The 17,335-nt window shown below is 46.6% G+C and overlaps 1 protein-coding gene across 1 annotated transcript in view; it reads right to left on the bottom strand.

Moving 5' to 3' along the window:
* Positions 1 to 10,724, bottom strand: part of LOC126981757 (homeobox protein dve-1-like) — a 241,304-nt gene extending 230,580 nt beyond the window's left edge. Inside the window, exon 1 of the mRNA XM_050833315.1 lies at positions 10,664 to 10,724. The gene's annotated coding sequence lies outside the window, so the exon portion shown is untranslated. The remainder of the gene's footprint in view (positions 1 to 10,663) is intronic.
* Between the last annotated feature and the right edge of the window lie 6,611 nt (positions 10,725 to 17,335).

Genomic DNA, 17,335 nt, shown 5'->3' with positions numbered 1-17,335 from the left:
AACCCAACCATACTCTCTCTTCCTGTCATTCCTCCCTTCGTTCCTTCCACTCATCCACTCCACCCTCCTCCTCCCTCCCCCTCCCTCACCCCCCAACGCGTCTGAACTGTGAGTATTTGTCGAAAACTCGCCTCCATTGTTTTAAAATCGTCTTAGGCATTTTTCCTCCCTTGACTTATTCCTCTTCAACTGATCTTGCAAATGAAGAATAGCGGATTATTCAATTTGAGGAGCTTTCAAGGCCCTCGTCCTAATCCCGGCGATCCTCATTAGCAGGCTAAGGACGCAAAACTTGGGGATTTTCAGCTCTTCTCCTCCTTCCCTTCCTCCCTTCCTTCCTTCGTGCCCTCTCTCTTTCTCTCTTTCTCTCTCTCTTTCGGCTTCGTTTTGTTTCGTCCATTTCGTGTGTTTTGCTTCGTTTCATTGTTGGTTTTAGTTTGTCTGTGTTTGTGTGTGTGTGTGTGTGAAGTGGAGGGGGGGGGGTATGTGTGGGTGAGGGGGGGAGATTGTGTGTGGGGGAGGTTCTGTGTGTGTGTGTGTGTGTGTGTGTGTGTGTGTGTGTTTATCTCTCATCTCCATCCTTTATTCTCTCTTTCTCTCTCTCTTTCTCTCTCGAACCCTCTGACCCTTTTCCTTCCTTCCTTCCTTCCTTTCCTCTCCTATCTTTCCTTCTTTCTTTCTTGCTCTCTCTCTCTCTCTCTCTCTCTCTCTCTCTCTCTCTCTCTCTCTCTCTCTCTCTCTCTCTCTCTCTCTCTCTCATTCCCCCCTCTCTCCCTCCCTCTCTCGGCCCTCCACCCGCTCGCTTACTTTACATCTGATTACTGTGCAGATTAAGAAAGTTTCCACTGCAGCGACTCCAAAACACATTAGAAGAAATGGAAAAATTAGAGAAGGGTGGACGCCTCAGCCAGCAGGGGGGGGGGGGGGGAGAGGAGGAGGAGGTTGAGGAGGGAGAAGGGGGCTGAGGGGGGAAGAAGGGGGGGTGACTGGAAGATCGGTGGGTGACTGGCTGACTGGATGGTTGAGGGGGTAGAAAGGGGTAGGGCAGGAGGTTGAGGAGGGGGGGGAGAGATGGCGGGGGAAGGGGGAGGTATACAGGCGGGGTGCAGGATGGGTGACTGGCTGACTGGATGAGTGACTGGCTGGCTGGCTGGTTGATTTTTCCTTCTTGTCCTCTCTTCTTTCCTTCCATCCTTCCTTATAACACACAGTAACACTCACAAACTCTTTATAACAGACACTAACACACACTAACTTGCTAACACACACACATGATGAAGATGGCGCCACTATAAACACTTGTCTGCGCCATGACGGGCTGGGGCCGAATACCATCCAGGCCCCTCAAGCAAGCCTACCGGCGCTATACGTTCAGACGAAAAAAAAAATGAGCCTCCAGTAAAATGCAGACTAATAAGAGAATTCACCCAAAAGATGTAACAGAAAAAGAAGACGAAGAAAAAGACGAGAGGATAAACCATGAGAAAAGGATAATGAAGCGAAAACAAAAACAAGAACAATTACACAGAGGATAATAAAGAAGACGAAGAAGAGGATGACGAGGAGGAGAGAAAGAAAGCATGTAAGAGAGAAAACAAAGGGATGATTAGAAAGAGAAGGAGAAACGGGAGTGAGCAAATAAACGCATAGAAGAAATGATGAAGAGAATGGGAAAAAGGAGGAGAGAAGAACCACATTGTGAGGAAGGATGAGGAGAATGAGAAGGAGCAGAAAGAAGAGGAAGAGAGACATCACGTTCAAGATTAGGAGGAGAAAGATGATGAAGAGAAGATGAAGAAGAAGAAGGAGAAGGAGAAGAAGAGAGGAACCACGTTTAAGAAGATATGGAGGAAAAGAAGGGGAAGGAGAGAGGAACCAATTGAAGATGATGAGGAGGAAGATGAGGCTGAAGAGAAGAAGGAGGAGGAGAGAAAAGAGAAGACACCACATTGAAGAAGATAAGGAGAAAGAGAAGAGGAAGGAGAGACTAACCACTTTAAGAAGGCTGAAGAGAAGGGGAAGGAGAGAGGAACCATGCTTAAGAATATGAGGAGAAGGAAGAAGATAAGAAGATGAAAAGGAAGAAGAAGAGGAGGAGGAGGAAGAGGACTAGGAGGAGGGGGGGGGGTCGTATCAACCAGTCCTCACAACAGAACAGCTGGGCCCTTCATCAATATGCAATAGTTAGCCCCGAGAAGTTGGCATCCACGTCTTTACATTAACTCAGGCGATGGTGACGTGTGCCTCGCCCCCCATCACCCCTCTTTCCCTCCCACCCCTCCCCCCATCACCTCTCCTTCCCGTCTCTCCTCTGTTCTCTCACCTCTGTCCTTACCCACCTCTCACCTCTGTCAAATTTCCTATGTCCTGTAACCTGTTTCCCCGCTCCCCTTTCCCTCTCTCTCTCTCTCTCTCTCTCTCTCTCTCTCTCTCTCTCTTCTCTCTTTTCCCCTCTCTCCCCTTTCCCCTTTCTCCTCCATTTTCTCACTTGTTATCTCCTCTCTGTCCTGTCCTTTGCCCTCCCTCTCCTCCCCTCACGTTTGTCTCTTGCCCTCCGTCTTCCATCACAGTGGTTCTTAACGTTTTTGCTGCCACGCCCGCCCTAAGGATTGATTCTTCACTTCTCGCCCTCCTTACACATAGAAAAAAATCACCCCCAAATTTAAAACATAAGGGGGTGAGCCAAAGTAGACTAAAGAAAACTAAGCTGTCAAAAGCGATATATTTGAATTTTTTCATTAACTCCTCAATATATGCCCACGCTCTTTTCAATTAAGAGAATAACGATTTTTTTGCAGGAAAGGAAGCAGCTCAAGGGCATAAAAAAGCAGAAAAAAACCCGCTAAATGCTGCTCCTAAGGAAAATGAAAGTAGAGAGTGGCCAAAAGAGAGGTCGATTTCGGGTAGAGAGGTGTCTTGATACAGTCTCCTCTTGAAATATAATGAAAAATTCGTCCTTTTCCTCCAAGGCTCGTGCCCCCTACCACAAAAGATACTACAAAAACTACAACAACTATCACTACCCCCCCCCCCCCCCCACTACAACGGCCTACTGCTAATACTGTTAATGCCTATACAGCAAGTGCCGCGTAATACAAAATGACGCTAATAACAGTAATGACAAGCGATGGGCGAGCTGTTGATGTTTATCCTTGCGCCCCCTGAAATTATTAATGCCCCCGAGTTAATAAAAATTACTAATGCCCCCCAGTTAAAAAAAAAAAACACTGCTCTAGCCATCTAACCTCTCCTCTTGCCTCTACTCTCTCCTCTTGCCTCTACTCTCTCCTCCTCTTCTCGGTTCCCTCTCTAACTCACTCACAAAACGACTTACTTTTTTTCTCGAATTCATAACTCCCACATCTATTCCTCTCCCCTCTCCCCTCCCTCTCCCTCCTGTTACTCCGTCCTCCCCTCCTCCTTCCTCAACACTCTTCATATTTACTCTTCCTCACTCACTCACTCACTCACTCACACCTTCTTTCAATCTATGAGTCTCATTTCAATACTTTTTCTCACCTACTCTCTCTCTCTCTCTCTCTCTCTCTCTCTCTCTCTCTCTCTCTCTCTCTCTCTCTCACCCTTCACATTCCTCCCCCCTTCATCATCTCTCCTCCTCATCTCCCTCTTTTCAACCTCTCCACATCTTTTATTTACTCTCTCTCTCTCTCTCTCTCTCTCTCTCTCTCTCTCTCTCTCTCTCTCTCTCTCTCATATTTATCTTTCTTCTTTCCCGTCCTGCATCCATCTCCCTCTTTCCTCCCTCCCTCCCTCTCTTCCTCCTCCTCTCCTTCCCCCCCTTCTCCCTCCCTCCCCCCCCCCCCCCTAACTCGGCGCCATCAGCCTAATCTTGATGGGTCTCTTTTTAAATTCCTTGTTTCTTGTGATACAGAATTTGGCCGCCAGGGGAGCAGACTCCACCTTCGATCCCCCTCAACCCCCCTCCCCCCGCCACCACCACCGCCCCCCTCCGCCCCCGTCGACGCCGTCGTTCTTTGTTTACAGGTGGCATACGTGTTTTTGTGTTTTTGTGTGTGTGTGTTTGTTGGTTTTGTTTGATCGAGAAACGAGGAAGAAGAAACCGCTAGATAAATGCGCGAGCACACACACACACACACACACACACACACACACACACACACACACACACACACACACAAACAGCCGTCACACACATGCATTAACCTGTCCACGACCCGACACACACACTACCACCGGGGCAAGGGGCAGGTGGGGTCGGGTCGGGTGGGGGCGAGGTGGAGAGGATGGGAGCAGAAGGAAGGGAAGAGCCAGGAAGAGGAGGAGAGAGGAGAGGAGAATGCCCATGCCCCACCCATACCCCCCGCCCCGCCTTGCGCTGCCCTTGCCTCGTTTCTATAATAATACCTGAGATCTTATAATTATTAATACCATGTTGGGGGTTCTTGAGATGGTCTTGGTCTCCTCTATACAAAACCATCTACAACTACTACTACTACTACAACTACTACTACTACTACTACTACAACTACTACACATGTTTTAGCTACATATCGCGTGGCCCTTCAGAGAACAGAGAATAGAAAACAGAAAAGGGAACAGAGAACAAATAACAGAAAACAGATAAGAGGGAGAACAAAGAAATCAGAGAACAGAACAGACAACAGTAAATAACAGAGAAAAGAGAAACGAGAAGAGAAAGCAGAACAGAACAGCGAACAGAGAACAAATAACAAAAATCAGAAGAGAGCAGAGAACAAAAATAACAGAACAACAAACGGAAAAATAAGAACACAGACATCAGAGAAAACAGAACACATAAGAGAACAGAGAACATAACAGAACAGGGAGAACATTTCTACAACGGCACGGCACGATATGTGTGTGTGTGTGTGTGTGTGTGTGTGTGTAAGAGGACTAAGCCGTACAGTGGAAGCTAGAGTGAAGAGAGGGGGGGAGGGGGAGCGGGAGGAGGAGGGGGTAGGTAGAGGTGTTAGCAAAGGGGGAGGAGGGGGGAGGGAGAGGGGGGGGGTGGAGGGGGGCTAACAAAAGTACTACAGCCTGTGTCAGCCTTAAATGCCTCCTCCCCTCAAAGACCCACCACCACCACCGCCGCCGCCGTCACTACCGCAGCCGCCACCACAAAAGCCGAAGCCGACGCCGCCGCCACAGCCTCCACCTCCTCCTCCTCCTCCTCCTCTCATCAAAGCCACCGCAAGTTCAACACCACCACCACCACCACCACACCTCCATCACACACACACCATCATAGGGATTCACAACATAATCAACATCGCCATACATTTCATCACCTTAACTCATCACCACCAGCACCATAAATTAACCATAACCACCATAATAGAGGCTCCTATGTAACCACAAATAATATCAACACCACCACTACTATTACTGTGACTTCTGCTAATACTACATACATAATACTAACACTACTAATACTAATAGTACTTGTAACGTATTTGTGCTAATAAAAGGATATGTCTACTTGCCAATGTTTCTGCCGGTCCATCTGTCTGTCTGTATCTTCTTGTCTGTCTGTCCATCGGCATTACTATCTATTCTGTATGTTTGCATCTGTTTATCTGTCTGTTTGGTGTCTGTCCACGTTTGCCTGTCTATCTGTCTGCACACACACACACACACACACACACACACACACACTACCCCAAACAAACAGCAGGCAAGTCTCGTACAACAACGCCACCCCAACAACGAGGGATCACCATTACATAATTGATTAATACCACATTAATAAACCACTCTCCGCCTGTGGCAGCGGCGCGCAAAAATGTTTCCGAACTCTCGATATGTAGGTGCACCATTTTTGTGTTATATGTAGTGCGTGTGTGGAGGGGTGGAGGGAGGTGTGTGTGTGAGTGTGTGTGTGTGTGTGTGTGTGTGTGTAATTCACCACGGCTTGATCACGAGTTGGACTCGCTTCCGCCAGCAGGTACCCTCCCGACACGAGCACGTGCATGCTCATTATCGTCGATCTCTGGGTACTGCCAGGACCTCACACACCACACACCCCATCCCCCTTGCTCAAGGGGGGACAGTAACCACTCCTAGTCAACGGAAAGAATCTGGCCAGAGCGGAACTCGAACCGCCGCCTGTTTGGCCGTGAAGCTTTGCAACGCGGCGCTTTAGCCGATTGAGCTACCGGAGCGGTAGTGATGGTATGTGTGTGTGTCAGTGGTGGGCGCGGTACCAATAGTTTGGGGTTGCGTTACGCGGTACTGCGGTACCTCAGCATGCCCAGTGCGTTCCGCCGTACTCCGGTACTTTTCCCGCCCCCCCTGGTGCGTTCCGAGGTACTGCGGTACCTGGTTTCTAAAGCAGCACTTAAAGAGAAAAAAAAAGCTCTACGACACCAATTACCAAAAACACCTATATGTAAAAAAAAAAAAAAAAAAATCCAAAAAAATCACATTTTAATACAAGTACTAACAATTGAGAAGACTGTACAATAGTAATACACATGTAGTGTACATGAGATTAGGTGGAAACTATCCAGTAGGAAAGATGTGCCCGTAATAACATAGTAATGTTGTAGATAACAATAATATTACAGGTAATTATTTAATAAATTATTTCCTAAGAGCAAGATTTTCACCGACCTGCCAGTAGTGAAGTTGAGCCCGGACTTAGAGTGAGTACGTTACACGTTCGAAGTCCGTCGACGTTAGCACGGTACACGTTAGTAACGTGTCTCTCTCCCCCTTCTTTCTCAGTTGCCAGTTATAGTGAGATAATCGGCGCGCACGCAACTAAAGATGAATTGATTTAACGTACTATAGGGGTTATGAGGTGTTGATTAATTTTAGAAGCAAGTATGGGTCCTCCTAGAAAAGCATAGGTGAAAAAATCCTGGTTCCAACCTCCCTCCGATGAAAAATCACATCCTTTTAATTAACAATACGTACCTATCCTTTTCAGTGAAAGTGCCTCCCCTCTTTCCCATGGTGTCTGTGCGTATGTCCGACTGTCTGTCTTTCTGGTGGGTCAGGTGCCCCCCCCCCCCTCAAACAGTGGTATTGTTTATTTTTATTTACATATTTATTTATTCAATAATTTTTTTTTTCTTTAAAGTGTTTGCCGGTACCGCGAAAAGTACCGCAGGAAATTTCAACGCGGTACCGGTACTCCGGTACTTTCAGCAATCCTCTGCGGTAGTGCGGTACTGCGGTACCGGTTTGGTAGTGCGGTAGTATCGCAATACCACAAAAAGTACCGCAAGTGCCCAGCACTGGTGTGTGTGTGTGTGTGTGTGTGTGTGTGTGTGTGTGATAATAGGAGTGTTGTGGTGATGCTCGAGGTGTTGGTGTTGGTAATGCCGTTCTTATACATGGAGACAATGACAATGACGATGGTGGTGGTTGTGAGTTGGGTGATGAGCTTTTGATATTGGTCACGGTGATATTTGTAAGGGACGGGAAGTGTGATGATGGTGGTAGTGATGGCGGTGGCAGAGGTGATTTTGATCATGGTGGTGGTCGTGGAAGTGGAGATGATAGTAGTGGTGATGAAGGTCCTGATGGTGATTGAAGTCGTGGTGGTGGTGATGACCACGATGGTGACGGTAGTGGAGGTGGTGGTCGTGGAAGAGGAAAGCAGTGAAAAAGATCTGGATGATGTAAATAGTAATAGTGACAGTTGTGGAAACAGGTGGTGGTGGTGGTGACGGTGTTGATAATAATGGTGGTGGTCGTGGAAGGTGAGATGGTGGTAGTGGCGGTGATGAAAGTCCTAATCATTATCGCAATGGTGGTGATGACGATGGTGGTGGAGGCTACAGCACCACCACCACCACCACCACCACTTTCATCACCACCGCCACGAGTCTGGGCGAGGCGACGCGGGCACCAGAGCGGGACTAATTCTCTTCGGGCGGGTTTTGATCTCCTACAAACTGGTGTTAATCTCCTTATCTGGAGGACAGAGGGCGCTCAGCCACTCCCTAAACAAAAGAAGGGGTTAATGCGCGAGCCCTTCCCCCAGCGACCCCCCCCCCCCCCATACCCTCGCCCTTCGTCTCTCACTCTTCCTCTCTTCTTCGCCCCTCCTCCTCCTCCTCCTCCTCCTCTTCTCGTCTGATGATTAAAGATGACGGGGAAGGATGCCACGGTTTTAGGAAGAGAGTTTTATGTTTTTCCGAAATGCCAGAGAGAATAAATAAAAAAATGCTTGTTTAGGATATAAGCCCACATGTATAAGTTGCGCGATATAACGTCATGTAGCGAAAATCGACAAAGAAATAGCTCACTTCATTTGATAGCGTCTCTTTAGTGCGGAGGATTGTGTGAATTTACGGTATGTCTGTTTGGGCTATGTTTAGGTTAGGTTAAGTTTAGGGATCTTACACATGACAGGCAGCAAGTCTTAGCGAACATCAACAAAGAAACAGCTTACTTCATTTGATAGAAAGGCTCGTTAGTGAAGAGGATTGTCTGAATTTATGATATACACCTGTTTCGGTTAAGGTTAGTTTAAGGAGATCTTCAAACACGTGATAAGCTGCATCTTATAAAACCAACTAAGAAAGAGCTCACATTATTAAACAGGAAGACTCATTACAGAGGAAGCTTTTATGACTTTATTAAGTAAACAATTAAGTGATTGGGTTTATGCACGGTTTAATTAAGGTATCTTCAGAAATATGACAGGTAGAAACTTAACCTGGTAGCAGCGACGGGCCAAATTTGTGGTTTTACCGTGTACCAGCGACGGCCACATTTTTGCCATGATATAAACCCCCAAAAAATAAATGATGCATAAACTGATCACAAATGCGTTGATATATATTATGAAGTGGTTTGTAAGAGTGATGATTATTTCTTATTAATTCGCTTAGGGGGGGCCTTTAAGAAACCTGATCCCCGTTGGACTGTCGAAGTGGCCCTTAGGGTTTGCCGGAGCATGATGGAGGACGCAAACACCAGACAGAGAGGAGGAGGACCATGGGAAAGGCATTCGTTGTGCAGTGGTCTAGTAATGCCTGATGATGACGATGATGAAACTTAAGATGAAAAAGATCTCTCAAAAATTCCTTCACTCATCTAGGTCCTCCTCCTCCTCCTCCTAGTCGTCCTTATTATAAGCCTCTTCACTCCCTTGACACTGGCGCGCGACCGTCCCTGTACCTCACTCTCTCCCTCCGAGCTAACACTTCATTCCTCCTCCTAAACCTCCTCCTCCTCCTCCCCCTCCTCCTCGTCTCCCAGCAACTCTCTTCACCCCCACCACCACCCCAACCCTCCCTTCCTCACCCCTACCACCACCACCACCTCCACCATATCTATTAACACCACGGAAGACCGACTCGCTGACACCTCCGTCATCTGGACATATCAAGCTGTTTTTGCCCACACACACACACACACACACACACACACTGAGCCACCCACCTGCCTGCCTACCTGTCCACCCCACCTGTCGCCCCTCAATCAGTGGCATATTATTGTTCTGACTCGCTTCTTACTCATCGCCTTCCCGTTAGCTGCTTTGATTTGCCTGTGAGGGGGGGGACGGGTGTGGAGTGGGGAGTGGGGGGGGCGTGGGGGTGTTTGTGTGTTTATGAAAATTGCTCTCTTACTTCTCCCATCCTCCCCTCCTCTCTCCCTCCAACCTTTCTTTCCTTATTCCATCATTTCTTCCTCTCTCCTTCCCTTCTTCCTTTCCTCCCACTCCCTCTTTTGCTTTCCCCGTCTCTCACTGTCCTTCCTTCCCTTCCTGCCTGTCTCCCTCACCATCCCCCTTTGCTTGCCTCTCCCTTTCCCTTCCCTCCTTTTTCCTACACTAGAATCATTTTCACAAACATTGCTATCCGATAATGGAATAAACTCCCGCCTTCAGTAATTCAGTGCAACACGATTCATTCATGTATAACCAAACCAACACGACTGATTCACTTATAAACAAACGCCATATAGGACAAAACGTAAACAAAAATAAAAATGGACCGTCTCCTCCTGTACTATAATTAATAATCGCAAGGGCAAAGGTAATGCAGCGTCTTGGCGGCCGTTTGATCTCGTTGTGTTAGAGGTTAAAGAAGAGACCACCAAGGCTGAACCATTAGGGGTCAGTGGGGTCTAAACATCTATGGGAATCTATGTAGCATACCCTCCCTCTCTCCCTCCCTTCCTTCCTTCTCTCTTTCCCTCCTCTCCCCTCTCTTCCTTCTCTCTCCTCCCCCCTTCCTGTCTCCCTCCTCCCGCTTGCCTCTTCTTTCTTCTCCCCCTACCCCCCCCCCCCTCCTGTTTCTACCTCCAGCCTCACCCTCCTTCCTTCACCCTAACCCCCTATCCTGCCACCCCATTACCTCCAACTCCCTCCTTCACCCCTTGCCCCCCTTCATCTCTCTCTCCCTCTCCTTCCTTCTCCCCCTATCCCTCCTCCTCTTACTCCCTCTCGTCTCCCCCTCTTTCATTCCCCCCTACCCCCTCCTTCCTTCACCCACTATCCCCCTCCTCTCACTCCCTCTCTTCCAATCCCCCTTACCCCCAATCCTCCCTTTCCTTCCTTCTTCCCCTCCCCCACCCTCCTCACTCTCCTTCATTCTCCCCCCCCCGCCTTTCCGTGCAGGAGGAGACAGACAGACAGGTGAATTAGCACGAGTGGCGTCACGTCCTCCTCGCCTCAGCTTATTAATACTCGTGTACTCACCGGCGTCGTGTGGGGGCGGCGGCGGCGGCGGCTGTAGTGGTGGTGGTGGTGGTGAAGTTGGGGGACCTGAAGGAAGAGATTAGCATGAAGTACATTTTAATTATTTTTTTTTTCACTTTGCTATATTTTTTTTTTCATTGCAATTAACTTACATTTTTTTTACACTTCAGGATAAGACGTTAGTTCTGATATTATTTTTTTTCTAGTAGCGGTGGTGGTGGTGGTGGTGGTTATGGTGGTGGTGGTGGTGGTGATTATGGTGGTGGTGGTGGTGGTGGTACTCCCGTTGGGGTTCTGAAGGAAAAGATTAACATGAGGTACATTTTGTTTTCCTTTCTTTTTTTTTCTCTCGTCATATTTTTATTTATTGGAGGACAAGTTACGATGTTTTTTTTTTTCACTTCAAGATAAGACGTTAGTTCTAATATTATTTTTGGATGTATGGTGAGTACCTTCTATCTTTAAACCTCCGCTCAGCTATGTTATCACTTCTCTCTCTCTCTCTCTCTCTCTCTCTCTCTCTCTCTCTCTTCCTTATTCACCTCATAATCCCGCTCACCTGCCGCCCAGCTGATCCAGTGATTAATTAACACTGATCTCAGGTGTGCTCGCCCCTATCCAGGTGTTGACAATAAACTAATTACCCGGGAGAGAGAGAGAGAGAGAGAGAGAGAGAGAGAGAGAGAGAGAGAGAGAGAGAGAGAGAGAATCAACCAACATCAACACAGAAATCCCTTCATCATCATCCTCTTCAATCCTCTCCTCCTCCTCCTCCATGCTTAACTATGCCTCCCTATATACCTTCTCCTACCTCACTCACCCACCCCTTCATCCACCCCTCCTCCTCCTCCTCCTCCTCGATAACATACTCACCGCGCCGCCAAAATATTACTCTCGATAAATTTTCACTGCGGGAGGATATTATTTTCCGGTGGGCAGCGTGACTCATGAGGAGGAACACAAAGGAACACAAAGGAAGAACAAACAACAGCAGACCTGCTGGTCCTTTCGAGGTTGTTTGTGACAAGCTACACTAACTATCTAATCAAAGGTGGAAGATGAAGGACAGCAAAGGCGAAGGCTCCCCACCCCCATCCCTCCAGCCAAAGCTGGCAGGAAAGGAAAGAACCATGCAGCATGGAAAAACTGCATGGAATTTATGTAGGAAAGAGGAAAGAACTACCATTACTGCTACCACTAACCGGGCAATAAAAGCGGACAAGGACACCAGTATTCGAAAGAACTTAACGTAATTACGACAATGAGTAATATCTTAGTTGCTGGTTGGATTCAAAACACTTGTCTAATCTATTCTTGAAGGCCGTAACTGTTGTACTATCAACGACATCACAAGGTAGAGAGTTCCAAACATTAACAACTCGATTGAAGAAGAAGTGTTTAGCTTCGTGCGACGAGAATCTTTACCACTTATCTTCAAATTGTGATTTCTTCTTGTTCTATTTGATCGATCAATTGTAAAGTAATCTTCCGCATTAATATCACTGAATCCTTTGAACATTTTAAACACTTCTATAAGATCGCCTCATTCTTCGTTTGATAGGCTGAATAAATTTACTTCTTTAAGCCTTTGTTCATATGACAAATTTCTCAACCTAGGAATCATCTTTGTTACTCTTCGTTGGACCCGTTCCAACTTTTCTATGTCTTTTCTGTAGTAGGGAGACCAAAACTGTACACAGTACTCTAGACGGGGTCGAACCAACGAATTATACAGTTTTAATATTACTTTTTCCGATTTATTATTAAAGACTCGTCCGATGAAGCCAACCAATTTGTTTGCAGTTTTAACTACCTCTGAACAATGCTGACCGGGCTTTAAATCGCTTGATATAGTGATTCCAAGATCCTTTTCTTTACTTACTGCAGAAAGTTGTTGGCCATTCATTACGTACCGAACGCAATTGTTATTTTTTCCGATGTGCAACACTTTACATTTCTCAACGTTAAATTTCATTTGCCATTGATTGGCCCAACGTGCAAGTCGATCTATATCTGATTGTAAAGCTTCTTCGTCGAGTATCGCAGTTACTTTACTAGCAATTTTTGTGTCATCAGCAAATTTTGATACTTTGCAAATGAGCCCATCATCGATATCATTAACATAAATTAAGAAGAGCATGGGGCCAAGCACTGATCCTTGAGGTACGCCGCTTTTGACATCGAGCCAGTTAGATGTAACACCGTTTAGAACTACTCTCTGTTTCCGCTCAGAGAGCCAGTCCGCAAGCCAATTGTGAATGTTACCCGAGATACCGTGCGCCAGTAGTTTGCTGAGCAATCGTTGGTGGGGGACCTTATCAAATGCGGAGGAGGAGGAGGAGGAGGAGGTGGAGAAGGAGGAGGAGGAGGAGGGGAGAAAAACGAAAACGAGGAGGATAAGGAAGAAGACGAGGAAGAAGAGAAAGAGGAGGAAGAGAGGATGAAAAGAAGTTGGAGTACAAGAAAGAAGAAGGGAAGGAGGAGGAGGAGGAGAAGGAAGTAGAGTTTTACAGAGGACTAAGGTGACTGTTAATGATGATGATGATGGTGATAGTGACGATATGGTGATGATGGTGATAATGGTAGTGGTGGTGGTGGTCGTGGTGGTGATGGTGATGGTGACGATATGATGATGGTGATAATGGTAGTGGTGGTGGTGGTCGTGGTGGTGGTGATGGCGGCGGTGGTGATGGCGGCGGTGGTGGTAACGCCCGCATATTATAATTGTTACGAGCGTTTCAACACCAACACAGCCAAAGAGGATCCTGAAGGGGAGACTAAACCTTTTTGAACACCGCCGCGAGACACTTCAGGACTGCCTTACCTCACCTTACCTTGCCTCACCTTACCTTACCCTTCCCTTCCCTTTCCTTCCCTTATCTTACCTAACATTGCTTTACCTTACTTTACCTCGCCTTTCATTTCATTTCCTTACCTTACCTAAATTTACCTAAACTAACATTCCTTTCCCTTCCCCTCCCTTTCCCCCCCTTCTCCTGCCTGGCCTTACCTAACATTGCTTTACCTTACTTTACCTCGCCTTTCATTTCATTTCCTTACCTTACCTAACCTTACCTAACCTTACCTAAACTAACATTCCTTTCCCTTCCCCTCCCTTCTCCTGCCTGGCCTTACCTAACATTGCTTTACCTTACTTTACCTCGCCTTTCATTTCATTTCCTTACCTTACCTTTCCTTTCCTTACCTTACCTGAGCTTACCCTATCTTACCTAACCTTTCATTCTTTTCCCTTATTTCCCTTTCCTTTCCTTTCCTTTCCTTCCCACTACTTCCTTTCTTTTCTTCTCTTTCTTTCTTTCCCTTCCCTTCCCTTCCTTTGCTTCACTCTGCCGTATAACTGAACTGAGCATGTAAGGAACAGTTGTCATCTCTCTCTCTCTCTCTCTCTCTCTCTCTCTCTCTCTCTCTTTCAAGTAGTGGGAAAGAGCTAGTGTGTGTGTGTGTGTGTGTGTGTGTGTGTGTGTGTGGTCAACAGAAACCTGCCCTTTGGTGTGTCTTTGTGCATCTCTTAAGCAAAACTATGAGAGAGAGAGAGAGAGAGAGAGAGAGAGAGAGAGAGAGAGAGAGAGAGAGAGAGAGAGAGAGAGAGAGAGAGAGAGACAGACAGAGAGAGACAGAGACAGTCACAGACATAAACAAAATCAGACCTATATACCTAGCTAGATTGATAGATAAATAGATTGAGAAAGATAGAGATAGATATAGATGCAGAGATGGATAGATATAGACAGACAGCTAGATAAAAATAGATTGATAGACAGATAAGAAAGATTAGGAGATTCGAGATTTAAAGAGACAGGGAGACAGACGGACACACACATACAGACAAACAGACAGAGACAGGGAGAAAGAGAGCGACAGAGAGAGCGAGAGAGAGAGTGGGGGGAATCGCGTCCTGGGGGTGAGGTCTTCGCTAAGGTAAGCATTGGAAAGGCACAAAGCTGGACAAGAGAAATATCGCTGAGCCGGCCAGAGCGGAGAACGCGGAGCAGAGCCTGAATGGGCCGGGAAATGCAGCGTGGCGCCTTAAGTTGTCGCGGAGAAGGAAATGAAGAGTAAGAGTAAGTAAGAGACGAACTTGTAGGAACTAAACGCCTAACTTCAAAGGACTGGATATGATTTAGAAGGGACTGAGAAAAAATAAATAAAGAAACTGGAGTCGTACTTTAGCATCTTTTGAGGACGTGGGGAAGGGAATGAAGAGTAAATAAGTAAGAGACGAACTTGAAGGAACTAAACGCCTAACTTCAAAGGACTGGATATGATTTAGAAGGGACTGAGAAAAAATAAAGAAAGAAACTGGAGTCGTACTTTAGCATCTTTTGAGGACGTGGGGAAGGGAATAAAGAGTAAATAAGTAAGAGACGAACTTGAAGGAACTAAACGCCTGACTTCAAAGGACTGGATATGATTTAGAAGGGACTGAGAAAAAATAAATAAAGAAACTGGAGTCGTACTTTAGCATCTTTTGAGGACGTGGGGAAGGGAATGAAGAGTAAATAAGTAAGAGACGAACTTGTAGGAACTAAACGCCTAACTTCAAAGGACTGGATATGATTTAGAAGGGACTGAGACCAACCTAAGGAACGAGCTTGCAGAGACTGGATATACTCTTAAAGGGAGTGGGAAAAAGTTAAGGGGATTGGAACTGTACCTTAGACTCGTATTAAAAGACACTTCGCCGCCCAAGAACACATATTTGCCAAGGCTTCTGTGGGAGTTGTGGGCATTTCCAGTAGTAGTCTTATGGCCCTGGTGGTAGTGTGATCCTTCTTCTGTACCGTGAACCTCAAGAAACACTCATTAGAACCCGACTGACCCCCTCTTTGACCTTTAGAAATAGCTGATGTGAGAAACAAAAGTATCTTGAAATACCGACCTTAGACTCGTATTACCAAACGCTTCGGGCTCTTGTTACGAATAGCTTTGAAGGCAGCAGAGAAGATACCTCGGGTTGTCTTGGGTGCTTTCCCAGTTCGTGGCGTGGAAGCCCTGCCAAACTATGCACCGCCAGGGTCAAGAAACCACCCATGAAGACCCTTACAATGTCTGCGAACACCTTTTTAAATGAATGTACTCAGACTTCGAAGAGTTTGATAATATGGGCCTTAGCACACGGGGAAGTGAATGAATTTGAAGAAACTAGGAAATGAACTTGAAATGAGTGAGAAAAACTTGAGAGGGACAAAGAGACGAACTTGAAGGGACTGACGATATAACTTAACGCCTTCAGAGGACAACAGGAAGGAAATCAACTTTAAGGGGAGCAAGATATAAATTTGAAGGGGCTGAAAAAGAACTTAAATTGACCGGAAACGCACTTGCAGAAACTATAAATGAACTTAAAGACTAGAACTTAACCTGATAAGATGCAAAAATCGACATGAATGGACTGGGAATGAACTTGACGGAGCTGGAGTTTAACCAAAAGGGTATAAAACGAACTTTCATTGACTAGAAACGAACTTAAATCATCTGGAAATGCCAACACCTCAACACACACACACACACACACACACACACACACACTAACAAATACACACACAGGAAAGTCTAACATCAAGAAGCTGGAAGCACGACTCAACGCCTTCAAAGGACGCGTGGAAGAAAATAACCTTAAGAGACTCGTAATGCATCTCAGCCCCTCTCCTAGGACGCACCCCCCCCCCCCCTTGTGGACAGCGAGCCAGCGAGCCAACGAAGAACAAGTTAAGCAAAACATAACATATCTCCAACGACCGAAGACGAGGGAAAGGAAGAACAAGACGGAGAAAAATGCTGAATATAACAAGATAAGCGAAATCAGAAGCATCTACATAGTAAAGATGTAGCAAAAAAGAGAGCCAGTGAGCCAGCCAGCGAGCCTATACTTAACCCACGCGTGTCTGGTCCCGTGAGGCAGAAGTACAGTTCACGAGTACCACCACCGCCACCGCCACCACCTTGCCCCCTTCCCCTTCCTCATCCTCTTCCCTTCCTCGTTCATAAAGATGACGAAGAACAAGAACAAGACAAGAACAAGATGACGAAGATGATCAGCAGCAGCGAACACAAAACCATCAACAAAATAAAGATGATATGAAAACGAGACGAGTTGAGTCGAGCCGAGAAGAGACGAGACGAGAGGAGGAAGCTAAGAGGAGACTAGTGAAGGGAGACTAAGGGAGAGGAGAAAAAGGTGAGGAGATAAGAGAAGGGAGACTAGTGAAGGGAGACTATAGTGGAGGGAGACTAGTGGAGGGAGACTAGGAAAGGGAGACTAACAGAGGGAGACACACAGCACGGCATAAACTTGTCAAAATCTTTCCCCAACAGCAGCTTTCACGGTGGTAATTCTTGGGTCTTCCTCCTCCTCCTCCTCCTCCTCTTCTGCGTCTCCTACTCTTCCATCTCTTCCCCCTTCTTCCTTCTCCTACTCCCGTTCATCTTCCTGAATTTGCTTTTCCACCTTTTCTCCCTCCTCCTCTTCCACCACCTTATCCTAACTTTCTCCACTACCAGCTCCTCCTCCTCCTCCTCCTCCTCCCTCTTCCTACTCTCCTTCATCTCTCTCTCTCTCTTTCTTTTCTCCATTATCTCCCTCTTCTACCTACCCATCTCCTCTCCTTCTCTTTCCCCCTCATCTCCGCACCTACCACTTCCCCTCCTCCT

This window comes from Eriocheir sinensis, chromosome 4 (genome assembly GCF_024679095.1).
Source record: "Eriocheir sinensis breed Jianghai 21 chromosome 4, ASM2467909v1, whole genome shotgun sequence".
Taxonomy (NCBI): Eukaryota; Metazoa; Arthropoda; class Malacostraca; order Decapoda; family Varunidae; genus Eriocheir; species Eriocheir sinensis.
The sequence above is the reverse complement of the archived record's forward strand: the minus strand, read 5'-3'. Positions and strand labels throughout refer to the sequence as shown.